The 15,512-nt window shown below is 34.3% G+C and overlaps 1 protein-coding gene and 2 long non-coding RNA genes across 3 annotated transcripts in view; 2 read left to right on the forward strand and 1 right to left on the reverse strand.

Annotated features, from left to right (window-relative positions):
• LOC100572650 (Krueppel-like factor 6) overlaps positions 1-15,512 on the forward strand; it is a 218,314-nt gene that overhangs the window by 10,412 nt on the left and 192,390 nt on the right. The gene's annotated exons all lie outside the window — the stretch shown is intronic.
• LOC115033748 lies at positions 1,395-3,133 on the reverse strand. The gene is made up of 2 exons (XR_003839055.1): positions 3,034-3,133; positions 1,395-2,996 (listed from the first exon to the last, which is right to left on the reverse strand). It is a non-coding gene; the product is annotated as an uncharacterized LOC115033748 (long non-coding RNA).
• On the forward strand, positions 2,918-4,945 carry LOC115033747. The gene is made up of 2 exons (XR_003839054.1): positions 2,918-2,981; positions 3,019-4,945. It is a non-coding gene; the product is annotated as an uncharacterized LOC115033747 (long non-coding RNA).

Below are 15,512 nucleotides of genomic sequence, written 5' to 3' on the forward strand. Positions count from 1 at the left end.
TGTACGTTTTAAATCCATTCGTTGGACCGGCGGCGGCGTTGGTTTATGGGGGGTTCAAACGCGCGGATAAAACTCTGTAAGTATACAGTCGTTGTATAATTTTTAGAACTATGGTTGACGGCCACCTCAAATGTCTGTCGAACATTCGGAAGCATTATTAAAATAGATATAGTATCTATACGTACATAATATATATAGGTATAATTGAGATTCTGTATATTATATATTATTTTATACAAGGTGGTCGACATATAGTAAGTGCTTACAATCATTATTTCAAAAAGTTATATATTTTTGAAAAGTAAATTTTTCATTATAATAATTTTTTAGTTACATATTAACTTTTTTGATAGACAACACGTTTTTAATTTCACATAGTTGGTTAAAATTCGATTTTATAGATAAAAATAATCCAAAAAAATTATTTTACTCAGGAAAATGATATGAAAAATGTATATTGTCATTCAAAAATATAAAATAATGCCACTAAAAATTGTAAGACTATTGTATAGTAATGACATAATATTATGTAAAATATGTATTTCTAAAAATGTTAAAACTTCAAAATAATTAGTGTATTGGTAGACACTTCAATTAAACATTTTGTATACTATATTATACTATATCGTCCGTTGATGATAATAATTTAGTATGATACAATCGCTATGGCGGGCGGATTAAATGCTATATTATTTATTAGAAATAAACGGCAATGGTATAGGTACCTATTTTGACAAATAAAACTTAGCGTATCATCAGGGGTATCATCCTTATTGACTATTGGATTTATCGTAAAGCGATCTCTACACTTAAGCCGAAACGAGGATTATGTGCTTCTCTCCTTCTCTCCTTCAATTATAACACCTTATCTACGACGACTGACGACTATATTATATATTTATTATACATTTCATTAATGTGGACATTCGTATTACGCATATTTTATAATGTACTGCTGCAGCTAGAGTAAACGGTTGTATTCAAAACAACTACCAGACATTAATTTTAATCAAACGTGCCACCATATATATATATCGAGACACACAATTCGGGTTCATTATTTAGTTCTCTTAAGTACCCGTTGCCCATCGTGTATAGCGACATCGTTCCATCGACGACACGGACCGGGAACCCATTGGCGATCGGAATCGTCGTGCAAAACACTTTGAATGCGTGTATAATAATATAGTCTCACTGGTCGTAACATGCGCCGGTATGTGATATATAATATCTTTGAAAACATTATGTATAGTGCCCTATAGCTACTAAAACCATACTACCACTATCACTACGGCACTACTACAACTACTAAAGGTACTACCACAACATCTGACCGTGGTCGTAACGCGCAGGAAAACGGCTTAAGACACATTAATGAAATTTTTTTTTTTTAATCTCAATTTCGGTGATGTCCCGCGTGTGTTATGGTATGATATTTGCAGGTTGGGGTTGGACACGAATAAAAAATATATTGTTAGACAAAAAATAACGTTAGGTACATAAAAACAAAAAGCATAAATAGAAATAGTAAATAGTATGTAATATATATATGTATAAAAATCGAGTGTAGTAGTTATGTAAATACGATATGTGCCTTTGAGAATCGACGACCTTTGATGGTTTAAAAAAAAGGTCTATGTCTTAACGGTTTTGTTAGTTTTCTCCCCTGATAATATAATGTGCAGAGACCGTAAGATATTTGAAACGAAAAATCACACGTAGCAGGAATAAAAAGTGGACTGTTTGTGTTTTAAAAGAGATGACGGGCGTATCGCGTATGATATATAACAGGAAATAACAAAATAACATTTTTTTTTTTTTATAATTTTCTTTGAATTTAGATTACACATTATTGTAAATGCAACACACAGGTTAGGGTCATTCAATTTTGTTTTGCAACTTCTACATTTTATATCCTTTTATTGATAATACTTATCGAGACAAAACAAAAATGATGTAAATCGTATACAATGATTACCTACTATTCAATTTAAAATACATATACTTTGTTTTTCGTTATTTCACTTGATTTGTTATTTCGATTTTATACGCATAATAGCTTAAAACAAAATAGAAGCACTATTTACTTAAGATTGAAAAATGATGTTTACAAGATATACGCGAATTATTTAATGGTAGGTAGGTACGTACAATTAAAATTACAATTTAAAAAAGTATCGCTAATATCTTATTGTATCTTATTTTTTTTGCAGTCTGTGTTCAATATTGATTTAATAATTCTTATATATTTTGTTTAAATATTATTTAGAACGACAATTTATAGTACGTTTATCGATCTTATATAATATTCAATGTTGTTTTATTCGAAGTTAATCTCGCGAGAGTAAAACTTAAAATTCTTATAGGCACCTTATATTTTTTCCTCCGTCACTTCATATATAGGTGGTACTTATTATTATCGTCTGTACTGTAAAAAGTTAAAAGTTTAAAAATGGTTGTATACGTGCAGCTGCAGTTAATATTATATTGGTAATCGTGAGTTAGTTCATGTATGCATACTCGCTGTAAAAGGGACGATTTCAATATAGTCTATTGAACGCAATTATTAATTGAAAAAAAAAAACCCCTAAAGAAAATTGTTTGATATAGTTTTTTAATTAAAATTCATCAATCACACGCACAATGAACTTGCCGATAATGCTGTCGCCGACACTGCCGTCGTAGCAGAGCTGCTGTTGTTGTATGCGTATGTGTATTATACGTGTGTGCGTGTATTAGTTTTTTAGAGAGCTATTCAAGGGCACGGGATCAGTTTATCGAACCGTTTCTTCCCATCACTTTCTCTCTCTCTCTCTCTCTCTCTCTCTCTCTCTGTGTGTCACCTTATAATATTCTCTTTCTATATCTCCTTCAAGTGGCACGTATTAATATTTCACGGTCCCGGAAAATGTGTGTTGGAGTTTCGTATATTATTACTATTATATACACACATCGAACGACTATGTGTTATAAATAGATAGGTATATAGTATATACCTATACCTAACCGCTGGTATAGGTATATAGTATATACCTATACCTAACCGCTGGTATATATAATATAGTTGTGTGGAAAATACATACCATCACGGCGGCGAAGACGACGATATAGCCGATCATATATTGTGTTGGGCATGTGTACACTATATTATATACCTACATAATACCTGCAGCGAACGTTTCGTATAATATAAGCACATTATTACTATTATTATTATTATTATTATTATTATCATCATCATCATCATCATCATCGTCATCATTATTGTTGTTGTTACGTATTATAGTGGATCCTCGTGGATTTTCTTCAATGCATATAGCTCTTTAGAAAGAATTTTTTCTTTTAGTTTTTGAAGATGACGCGCGTTGTATACCGGCGCGTGCAGCGTCGGTACACGCGTGTAATATTTCGCCCAAGAAGAATAGTACGTGAACGTAATAATAATATAATAGTAATAATAATAATAATAATAATAACTAATAATAATCATCATAATGGCGTGAGCCGTAATAATGAAATAGCTTAGCGCCTCGATTGGTCGGCAACGGTGCACATAGAGTTTGAATTTTACCCTTTTTTCTTTTTATATACATAATATACTCACATACCTGTGTATTACACCCATATATTACTATTTTAATATTATGTGTTTTGTTTGTGTATAATATTATGAGGCCACGTGTCGAATCCGTTGTTCTTCGAGTCCGTGTAGGATATAATATTATAGTAGGTATAGTACATGTATTGTACACAACCACCGTCTTATTAATCCGATGTTGTCTACTTGCCTATTATACGACTATGAAGACGATGACGATGACTACGACGGTAATAATGCGACGCGCGCGTATAACCTCCGTCAAACGAGCCGAATCAAACACACGTATACACACACACACACTTTATGTTTTTTAATTTATTTGTTATTACTTATTACTTATTATTATTTATTATTACTTTTTTTTTTTTGATTTATGGACGTCTCCTAGTATACCTACGCTTTAACGAACCTGTAAAATACTGTACCAATAAAATAATTATAATTATGATGGTCGGTATAGATTCAAGATTGGAATGATGATGACGATGACAATGCGTTCGTCTCGCCAATGTCGTCTGCCACAGCAGAATATTTTATTTAATAATAACATAATATAATAGGCATTGTTATAATAATACTATCGGGAGCTGATAGTATTTTGCACCTGCAGTTTTAGTAGTACCTAAGTACTTGTAATTTGCACCACATCTATAAATATTAATTTTGGTAATCTGAGCCAAGACGGAAAACGAAATAGCATGATATTATGTACAATCCCCACCACACTTTCAATTTCAGTTTTTGGAATTTACCTGATTAATTTACTGAGCTCACATCAGCCATAGTCCATAACTGCACGCGTGAATAAATAACATGGACTAATAATAGCATAAGTAATATGAACAACTGGATAATGAATATGCATATTTCTGATTTTTACATATTCTTCAATTATTACTACCTAACTGAAATATTACTAATTTATAATATATTATATATTATAAAGTACCTATGTACATACAAAATTACAATAAACTTACGTTTTTTATGTACCTACCTACATTTTAATAATTGTCTTGAAATGTATCTGTTAACATGAACTAGATTGATGAATGATTTATATTAATAAATAAAAAAGGAAAATTATTAATAAATATTTTAAGGTCGTATGCAAATCACAATTTTGTAAAGTGATACGAATGGCTCAAATTACAATTATTTTTGGTACAAGATTGCGGAGATTACATAAGCCTTTTTATCTAGTTTTGTGTGGCCGCAAATTTTGATTGTAGGTATCGAAAATAATTTTAGATGTGGCGCAAATTACATTTTTATTTCGGTCGTTTTTGGAGCGATTAATTACACAGGTACCGCGCGCCTACATTATCAACTGTAATCAAAAAACAAAAAACAATTCTTTCTGATAAAAATTTAACTCTGAATATTATGTAACTATAAACGTTTAGCGTAACTATATATATAAATATATTATATTATTATTTTATGTGCTGTTAGGAAAACGACAAGGGGTGCCGACTATGAGGCCAAACGCAGACTTTTAGGAGCGAAGGGTGGACCCGTAAAAACGTCATGCGCGTTTTACATATATTATGTTTTTTTTTTTTAAGCAAACTTGTTTTTAATTATGCGCGATGCCAAAGTAGTATATATATATACGCCAGTGGCAGTGATGTATATATATATATATATATATATATAGTGGCGTCGGCGATAATTGCGCGCCCGTAAACGTAAAAAATTGCTTTGGGTTTGTCATCGGACGGCGGCAGTGAACGCCATCATCGTCGTCGTCGCGCACGTTATATAATGTATGCCCAGGCACGTGGACGACTGTGTACCACACGCACACGAGTAAAACAATGGTCGGATGTCATCCACACGTAAAACGTAATCAAAATATATATATATTAAAAAAATACAGGAGCACAAAATAAATATAAAAACATTTTTCATTTTTTTCTCGGACTCGCATTAATATAATACACTATATTGCGTGGTATAAAATTCTTCCGATTGACGCTGTGCATAGCGTCGCGGCCGAGCAGACGTCTACGGCCATGTAGGTACGAGTTGCTGGTGAAATTTTAATAACAATAATAATAATATAACTGCTGCAGCGGTGGCGACCACCCGCCGTGGCCGCGTGGCGATGTACGTGAAATAATTATTTTCCGTAAGGGTGGTGGCACAGGGATGTGCGAGGTGTGACGACGGTTCAGTGCCCAAGTATACACCTATAGGTGTGTGGGTGTGCACTTAGACAGAGGCCCGAGTCATATCATTATAACATTATAATATACGCATCGTCCGCTAAACGGGAACGAATTACACGGGTTTATGGGGTTGTTTAAAAGAGTTGGGTTAGGTTGGCTAAACGTCATTAGAATAATATGCCCCCTATTGCTTGGACTAGGTACAAACGTCAGGGACCGGAGAGATTGACCCAGGTGGCACTTTTTTAAAAATGCATATTGTGCATTTATATAATAATATTGTTATACTTATATAATAATAATAATGTGTAAAATCTCTCTATATGATCTTATCTTTTTTTCTAATTATTAAAAACCAATGTTTGCTGAATTGAACATCATAATATATTCAATCATATTTAGTTTTTAAGTTATCTATTGATTGCTATGAGTACCTATTGCTTTTTCAGCAATTTAAGTCGTTGTTGGATTTTTATTTCCTAGGCAATATATTATAACTAAATATTTATCATATACCTACACAATTTGAATTGCAGTGTTGTAGCCAGGGAAGAGCTGAGAGGAATGCAGATTCCCCAAAATCTAACAGGGACAATTTAAAAATGCTTTCAGTGTTCTGTGAACATAATAGTATTTTGCATAAGACGTATAATAACCATTATGAAGATTGCATAATTTGTGCAAAGGTTAGTGTGAAAGTCTAAAATGTCATATACCTAGTTAATCTTTCCCTTTACGTAACGCTGCTGATTATAATATTATTGTTACTGTAAAAAATCGAAATTTGTAAGGATGAGGGAAGTGGCAAAACATTAGTATCGGCCACGAAAATTCTCAATAATAGTTGTTTCATGCACCGACGTATTATATTCTCCAAACTCATCGTCATTCGTCATAATATATGTATATTGTATATAATATAATACAGTAAACTCTCGATATCCGTGGGTGGATTATCCGAGGTCTTCCGCGGAACTATCTACAGTACTAAAAATAGTATTTATATAATTGTGTTTGTGAAAAAATAAATGTAAATGCAAAAGGTATGTATACTATATATTAGGTATATACTAAATTAATGTTTATATAAAAATACAACGTGTACTTATCTAATTTTGTTTAAATACTATTTAATATATTTACACAATGTAATTAATTTAACAATAGGTATAATAATAGCATTTTTGTTTCAAATTGTGGATTAACCGCGGAATTCGCTTATTCGTGGTTACTGCGCCACCCTATTTCGCGGATAATCTAGAGTTAACTGTAATATATTATATATTACGTATTATTGTCTTTTAAAAAAAACAGAAATTTTTATGATTAATACATAATATACGTACGCATAATGTACTCGTGCGTGCATACATAGAGTTACGAGTGTCACTCTATGGTTGTGTTATACTATATGCAGAAATGGCTGGAGTATATTTCTAACTCCATTACACTCCTCTCATCGCATCACTTTGAATCAGCATAATATCCTCGCGGGACTACCTGTAAAATAATATATTTTATACACATAATATATTATGGGTACACATGGGGTATGTATAAATGTATTACTATTATTATTTTTTTTTTTGTTACGACGCGGTCATGCGACGCGTTACAGATTTTATTCGCTATTCGTTAGCCCCTGCAGGACTATTTTCGTTTCGACACCGTTCTCTACTCTGCTGAAAACGCAATTGTTAATGTATACCCGCATATAAAAAAGCGCCCTGGTTGATTTAATTCGTTTAACATTTTTAACACTGATTAGCTCTCAGCCGTAGTTTAGTCGACACAGTTTACCTCTCAAAACCGTTTCGTAACCCAATTACTTTATTTCTTACGGTTTAGTTTGCTAATTTAACTGTGAAACCCCATAAGACGTACATGTCTATATATTATACATATAGGAGGTAATTATCATTTTTATACTAGCAACAAACGGTTTTATTATTATAACTATAACAGTGTCATTAGTACCTACAACAAAGTTTTTTTTACTATCCTAAACTGAGAGACACTCGTAAAGACGTATAATTATTATTTTGCATGCGGTAACGCAGAAAAATTTTTAATGTTATGAGAGATTTTTATTTCATAGGCACATATTTTGTTATCAGGTGTTTTTAGTATCTTAACTTCATAACAATATTAAAAAAGTACGACTACCTACTCTGTTTAAAATAAAATACCCTAAAAAATAAGTTATAAACTATTTCTACTCACCTTCCCTTTAATATTATATATTTTATTTTATATTATGTAAAGCTATTATGGGTTTCCTGTCATAAAGGATACATACTAACAGACTATCTCCATTTTTAATTTAGAATTTGAAAAACAATTTATTTTACGTTGCCTATACGTTACTACGTGTTAGTTTTTTCCTATTAATAAAAAAATGATAAAAATACATTTAAAACGCAACTTTTATGGAAGTCAGAAAAGGTTTAATTTTAATGATGGACATTTAACTATAACATTTACCACTAAAACTATAATACCTATTTATTGTTCTAAAAAACGAGATGATTTTAATTTTAACTGATTTCGTAGGCATTGTATTACTTTTTAACAAACATTAAGTCAAGTTTCTTAGCAAAGTTGTTAGTATTAACGTTTTTGTATACACAACAATATGTTTGTATAACAAATTTAAATGCGTTGACTCTACATGCACAAAATAACATGGCCATTTGCAGTATTGTATATATAATAAAATATTATTCAGAATTTATTTCATCAGAATACACGTCAAGTCTATTTGAAACATCGTGTAATATAATACGAATTTCGCGTAATGTGTATTCAACTTTTTGAGGTTCGATCATATTAATATAAAAATCACTAATAACAATATATACAGTTACAACGAAAAAGACTCCATGTGCGTCACCGTACATTATAATATAATATATATATATATATATCATTATTATGTAACGTTCGTAAAACGAGTAAACTTTGAAAGATTTGTTTACCGCCACGACTATTCCCGTTGACTGTCGAGCGGAGCCGCTAACACCGTACGCTTAGTATACGGTGAACATTTAAACTGTTGGGCCGTCTACGCCGTATGATTTATCAACGATCGCATCGTAGGCGATAATAGTCGTACGCGGGTCGTCGTCGGTTGGTAAAGGGACGGGAAAAGTTGTTATATTCGGAAATTGCACTTCTTCTTGTATAATACAACGCGTGCGTAAATAATATAAATAATATAATATATATATATATTATATACACGTTTGAACCAAATCTAATCGCAATATCTCATTCCGCGAAATGAATATTATAGTACATACATACTTATATCTTTATATATAGAAATGCGTAAAAAAAAGAATCGTAGCTACCCTAATATATATCCCAAATACGGATGGGATAAACTTTTCGAATAAATACTTAACGGATTGAGGTCATCCATGGATGAATCGTCTACAACATTAAACGTACATAAATTCGCATAGCCGAATAACATGTACTAACTACATTTATATATATATATATTATGTTTACGATTCTAAACGGGTATGTGGGTGTTTAAAGTTTAAGACGTATAATATTGTGCTAAACGGCGCAACTACCTACTTGCGGCAGTCTAAGAAATAATTTATCCTCGGATAAACTTTCCGGTCGAATTTGTGCTGTTTATTTTTTTTACGAAACATAATAATATAACTTGGGCATGTAATCACTTTAAACCTAATGCGTATTACTACGACCCACACACCTGTTCTTAAGAGGTAGGGGTAGATTTTTACATTTTTAAAGTCTGACAATTAAAATTCTAACGCTTTAATACATATAATACGATATTTAATCGTATAAAACGAATGAATTCACGTTTTATACTTGAGGCGTGGTGGGTGTGGACCATCGGTCGGATATAGATCTATATAGTAGTACGATTTTCTAGCACGACCACCACAACAATTGCCGCAATAAAATAGTGAGAATTACAATATACGAGACGTCGGCGACGGGGATGGTTTGCGCGGGCCGCATTCGGGTTGAAACCCGACCGCAAAAAGTATAAATCCGCTCTTTTCATTCTCGCGAGATTTGTAAAACCGCAGTGACGTGGACATGCATACGCTCGAAAATTATGTACGTTCCCGTAATCATATATTATTTTAAATACGGACGCTTAAACGAAACCCTATCAAAAGAATGACGACGAGTATCTCGAGTGTTAGAGATACGCGACGGTCCGTTTTACATAATATTACGATTATTGGGTTATTACTGTACTGCTGTGCTACACCACGGCGCCGTGTAGTGTAAAAAACGGTGTTTTGGTCTCGCCATATCCGCCGTTATCTCTCGTACACGCACACACGTCCCACAAATGAATATAATATTGTGTGTGTGTGTGGGTGGGTGGGTGGGTATGTGTGTTTACGTCTGCGTGTTTTGTGCTAAGCGTGGGCATGTATATAGACTCGGCGGCGGAGAGACCCCCAGCGAACATTGCCACGGAGCCGGCCGGTGCACGCACGTCAAACGCATCCAGCCGGCAACCAGATGTTGCAGCGCGCCAAAAATTGCCACTGCCGGTCTATTTCCGTACACCGGAAGTAAAGGGTCGGCTGCTGTACGATAGCGAGCGAAAGGGGTTTACGGCGAGACGGTTAGGTGGTGGTGGTGGAGGTGGGTGGGGGTTGGCGAGGCGCACTCGCTCGAAAATGCATTTCGCGCCGCTTCCCGAACGAACGAACGTCTAAAAATACGCGATTGTAGTATTAAATGCAGACGGTTTTTTTTTTATCGGCGGCTCATCCGTCGGTGGCGGTGGCTCATCCGTGCGTCTGGTCCGTGTCTAAACGGGAGTGACATACGGATACTTACCTACATAATATGTATAAATGTATAATAATAATCATAATAATATAGGTACATAGTATATATTATACTAACCGCCAAATTGTATTTTAAAAAATGTTCTACACAAAAAAATCGAACAATACGATGTTCTGCGTTATAATATTATTAAAATATTATGCACATCGCAACCTGCCGCATTCAGTTATCTGGGAAACAAGTGCCTAACCCACGGGATGTTGTACGTCGTGTCTTTATACCAAACCGTGACCGTGACGCGTCCGAATTGGACGGTAAAAAATTATCGCGAACGCGGTTGGTGTATTATGATAATCTATTATTATTATTAATAATCCGTTCCGCACTTTGCGCAGCTCCAAACACTCTGTGGAAGAAGGTTGTCGGGGGAGGGTGGTTCGGTGGTCGGTAAATCGTGAGGGTACGATCGCCGGTGCGGAGATTTATGTTTTCATAATCATTATTAATAATTAATATCGGTAAAAACACGATTACGATGTAAGCTTCTTAAATGTACTATGCAGCTAATACCATACATAAAGCATAGTCGTTCCCAGATGAGCAATTTCTCAAGTATAATATTAATATGCTCTCGAGTCCATCATCAATAATTATTACACTAATATAATAATACTATAAAGTCGTTAATGATTTTTAATCGACGGAAATGACTGCTGTGCTACAGTAGAATAGTGTGATATTACACGTTTTTGGTGCGCAACACAATATTATTATGTGCATCTTGTCAACAAATTATTCGTCCGTAAAAAATAGATTATTGCCGTTATCATCGTAGTATGCATTATTAATATCCGTATTATTATTATTATTATGTTGTTATTAATTATTGGATTTTGCGTAGGTAGAATACATTTATACATAATATACACTCTGTTTTGCTGGAATCCGTTGTCAGGGTCTTCTTATGATATTATTACGCAAATAGTTCGTGTGGGTACACGACGCGCGTGTATATTATACAGTATCTGCGTACACATAGAATATTTTATTATATAACCTAACCGCGGTAAAGATGGTGCGCAATGTACAAAGTTAATGCGAGTTCGTTGAAAACAAGGCGTTGGTTGGGGTAATGGGGTGCGGTGGCTGTGTATCGCATATATACGTATAACATATAAGATCTCGAGAACAACATTTACGCGGAGTACGACTTGTATGCGCCAAAGCGGTGAATCGTGAAAAGTTTCCAAAGTCAACAGCATATAATAATAACAATAATAATAATAATAATAATAATTACGAAGAAGAATGGCTTGCGACGACACGCCGACCTTAATAATAATAATAATAATATTATAATATATCGTTTACGAATACACAATACAATACACGCCGACTACTTACTGTGCTACTATAATAATAATAATAATATATAATAATATAATGAATTATGATAAACATATGATAATATGATAATGTGTGATATATTATGTATTGTGTGTTTGGTCGTATCTCCGGAAAACTAATTTTAAAGCTCATATTATACCATATAATAATAATAGTAATATACTAATATGGTATTATAATAATAATATAATATACATATAATATATTATGATACTCTGCGACGTCTCATTTGGAAAACAGACGTTTCGCCGTTATCGTATACGCTTCTTACGCTATGATAATAGTAGAATATATTATATAGTATATTATATTATTATTATTATAGTGGTATAATAATATTTATAGAGAAGACGTTTGAGATTTTACAATAACGGTCCACTGCAGACCGTGGAAATAGCAGGGAGGCGAACCGGGTCTGGGGATATAAGAGCAGGACAATTAATTTGTGCTCGTTTATAGAAAAACAGCTTATGCGGGGCAATCCGATTACGCGGTCGTCGTCATTGTCATATAATATATATATATATATATATATAGACAGAGAAAGAGAAAGAGAGAAAGACTTGAGCAAAAGAATTACACGCGCACTGCACATGCACACACATGCACAATATATGTATACGTCAGTCCTTACACATATTATTATTATTATTATTATTATTATGCTTATGGCGGGTACATTCCGTCGTATGTCGCGGTCGCGGCAGCGGAAGAACAACTGCAGATTGTCATCCGTCTGCCGCACGGTCTGCGGCCGCGAGGTTCGTATTCCATATAATATCATATATTATAATCCTGCTCCATCACGAATACGACGACAACTGTATATTGTTATGTTATATTATTATTTGACCGGCATGTCACTGGAACGGCATATGGGGGGGGGGGGGGGGGGAGATTTGAATTCGCGAACGGGAAAAATAATAATAAATTAATACATTGCGTAGAAACCAGTGTACCTACGTATATATTATAATATGCGAAATTCCATTATCATAAAATACAGAAAATGGGACGTCATGCTGTCATCGTCGCCGTCGCATTATATTATTATAATAACACGTATATGCGCTGTGTAGGTCAAGAGAGGCGATTTGTTTTATCGTCCACGCGTGGGACTGCATCACGACACCGCCGCCGGGGGACACATACTGCAGTACAATAATAATAATAATAATAATAATAATAATAATAATAATAATTGCGAGTAGCAGAAAACATCACATCGCCGAACTATGTACCGTCGGTAACTTTTCTAAATTTTTTTTCTTTTTCACCAGCAGCTGCTGCGCGGCAGTTCCTCTGCTTTTGCTATGATATACATACGCGTTTCATCGCTCGATTTAATACCATCATTTACATTTTCACGGACGCGATTGATGTCTGAAAAACGCTGCACAAGTATTATAATAATATAGTCTCCGGTCGTGAGTGCATTTCAGTATAATATCTTGAGCATTGCCGCCCATATTTACCTAAGCATCATATCTTAGTATTATTATATTATTATTGTATATATATATAGGTATGTGTAATAATATATGTGCGTGTGTGAGCGCCATGACGTGCAACGGCATATCAGACGACCGTACATAAATATAATAATAATAATAATAATAATAATAATTGAATTGTCGCCGCCGCCGTGAGTTTAATAAAGTAGTCAGCTGTGTATGTATATATGCGCGCGGCAGTCTCTTCGCCCGACGTCGCGCACTCGCGTTGTATTACCAGGAAATTAGATCGGATGCGTGTTCATTGGTGCCGAGGGTGAACCTTATTGAGTTACCGAGTTACGGTCGGGTGGGTACATACACGACACGACATACACACACACACACACACCCATACTGACGTATGTCGTGCATGTGGACGGGTAGGTATACAATATATACATACGTATACAGGATAACGAAAACAGGGTCGTATATACATGGGTAGTAGGTACAGTATACGTCACGTATATGTAAAGGTATATATAATATCATGTCTGTGTATATACGCGGCGTGTACTGCGCTGCGAGCATAATAATAATTGCTTTAAAACCTTTGAAAAGTGTGTCTTGTACGCGTACACACATAGGAAAGGCAGACTGCAGCAGTGAGCTTGTGTGCAGTTCTGTGCCGGGCCAGAGGGAATGATGCTGCAGGTACAACGGCGCGGGTCGTCGTAACTACCGCCATCCCCTCCACTCATTCAATCGAAAGTCGGCAGTCGGCCGATTCTCGACTACATTTTTTCTTACCTATTTGCTTTGTAAAATGTTTTTTTAATCAGTTTTTTTTCTTTTTTTTTTATTAAGGGACAAGGTCTATATCACATAATTAAATTTTTAGATTGAGACGTTCAAGAGTATTTTTTTTTATGGTACAGCAATCTTTTATTATCAGCCAATTGGCGGCATGAATGGAAATATAATGCATTCATCTCTGCTATTGTATTTCATTAGATCATGCAAAGCGTATATATATATATATATATTATATACATATAAAAGATCACTAAAAAATGTTCAGTGAACTTATACATTTTTTTATCTACACACATTATTTGAACAAAATATCATGCGACTGATTTCATGTACAGTATTTAAAATCTCTTATATTTTTTATAGGTATATTTGCGCGTTGTGAATAATAATTAATAACGAGTATAATATAATGCCTATGTCCTGTGTGATATACGTAATACTTTAAAGTATGTATTTACTTAAATAGACAGTGCCTGATGTGAAGGAGTACCTACGTGGTGGTCGGAGTCCAACTTCTTTAAAAAAAAAAAAATTATGCGTCCCTCTTCTAATTATAATATCCTAATCAATATGACATATTGAATATTGTATTCAAGTAGGCACATTTTTTTACAATTTTCCATCCCCATTCTAATGTTTTCCCGATTCAAGCACTAGCCCATTATTTAACGCAATGAAAAAAAACCGTAAACTGCTTGCAATATACATCGATATTATTACGATGTGTGTCTGACGCACACGAGCTTCGGTGAGACTTTCTTAAATCTGTCAACTATTCTCTTTCGGACGTGTTTGGGCATGATAATAATATATAATATATAAGCACATCGTTAATACATATTTGCAGCAGCCACTATATACGTTGTACACACATATTATTATTATCGTGCCGAGCACCAACGCGTCTGTTGCGTACACGACAAGAGGCGTTATATGTTTTAAGTATTTTTTTTCCTCCGAAAATGTAATTATACGCGTACATTTACGCGAGCACACAGAGCCGTCTCTGGGTTTCGTGCTATCAAAACGGTGTGCTGTCGTATATATTACTATAATATAATACTATTATAATGTATACACGCGCATAAGCTAACTAAATTCAGACGACGAAATGAGTAGCTCTGCGGCGGCGGCGGCGTGTTTATGCACGGCGTGCTCTCGAAACGATGCGCATAATAATATCAGAACGATAATATAAATTGGCGGTGTGCGAGAGAGCGGTTTTAAGTGTTTCACGCCAACTCCGCAGTATAAACCGCGAGGCGTTCGTGATTTTCA

The sequence above is a fragment of the Acyrthosiphon pisum genome, chromosome A1 (genome assembly GCF_005508785.2).
Source record: "Acyrthosiphon pisum isolate AL4f chromosome A1, pea_aphid_22Mar2018_4r6ur, whole genome shotgun sequence".
In the NCBI taxonomy this organism is placed as follows: Eukaryota; Metazoa; Arthropoda; class Insecta; order Hemiptera; family Aphididae; genus Acyrthosiphon; species Acyrthosiphon pisum.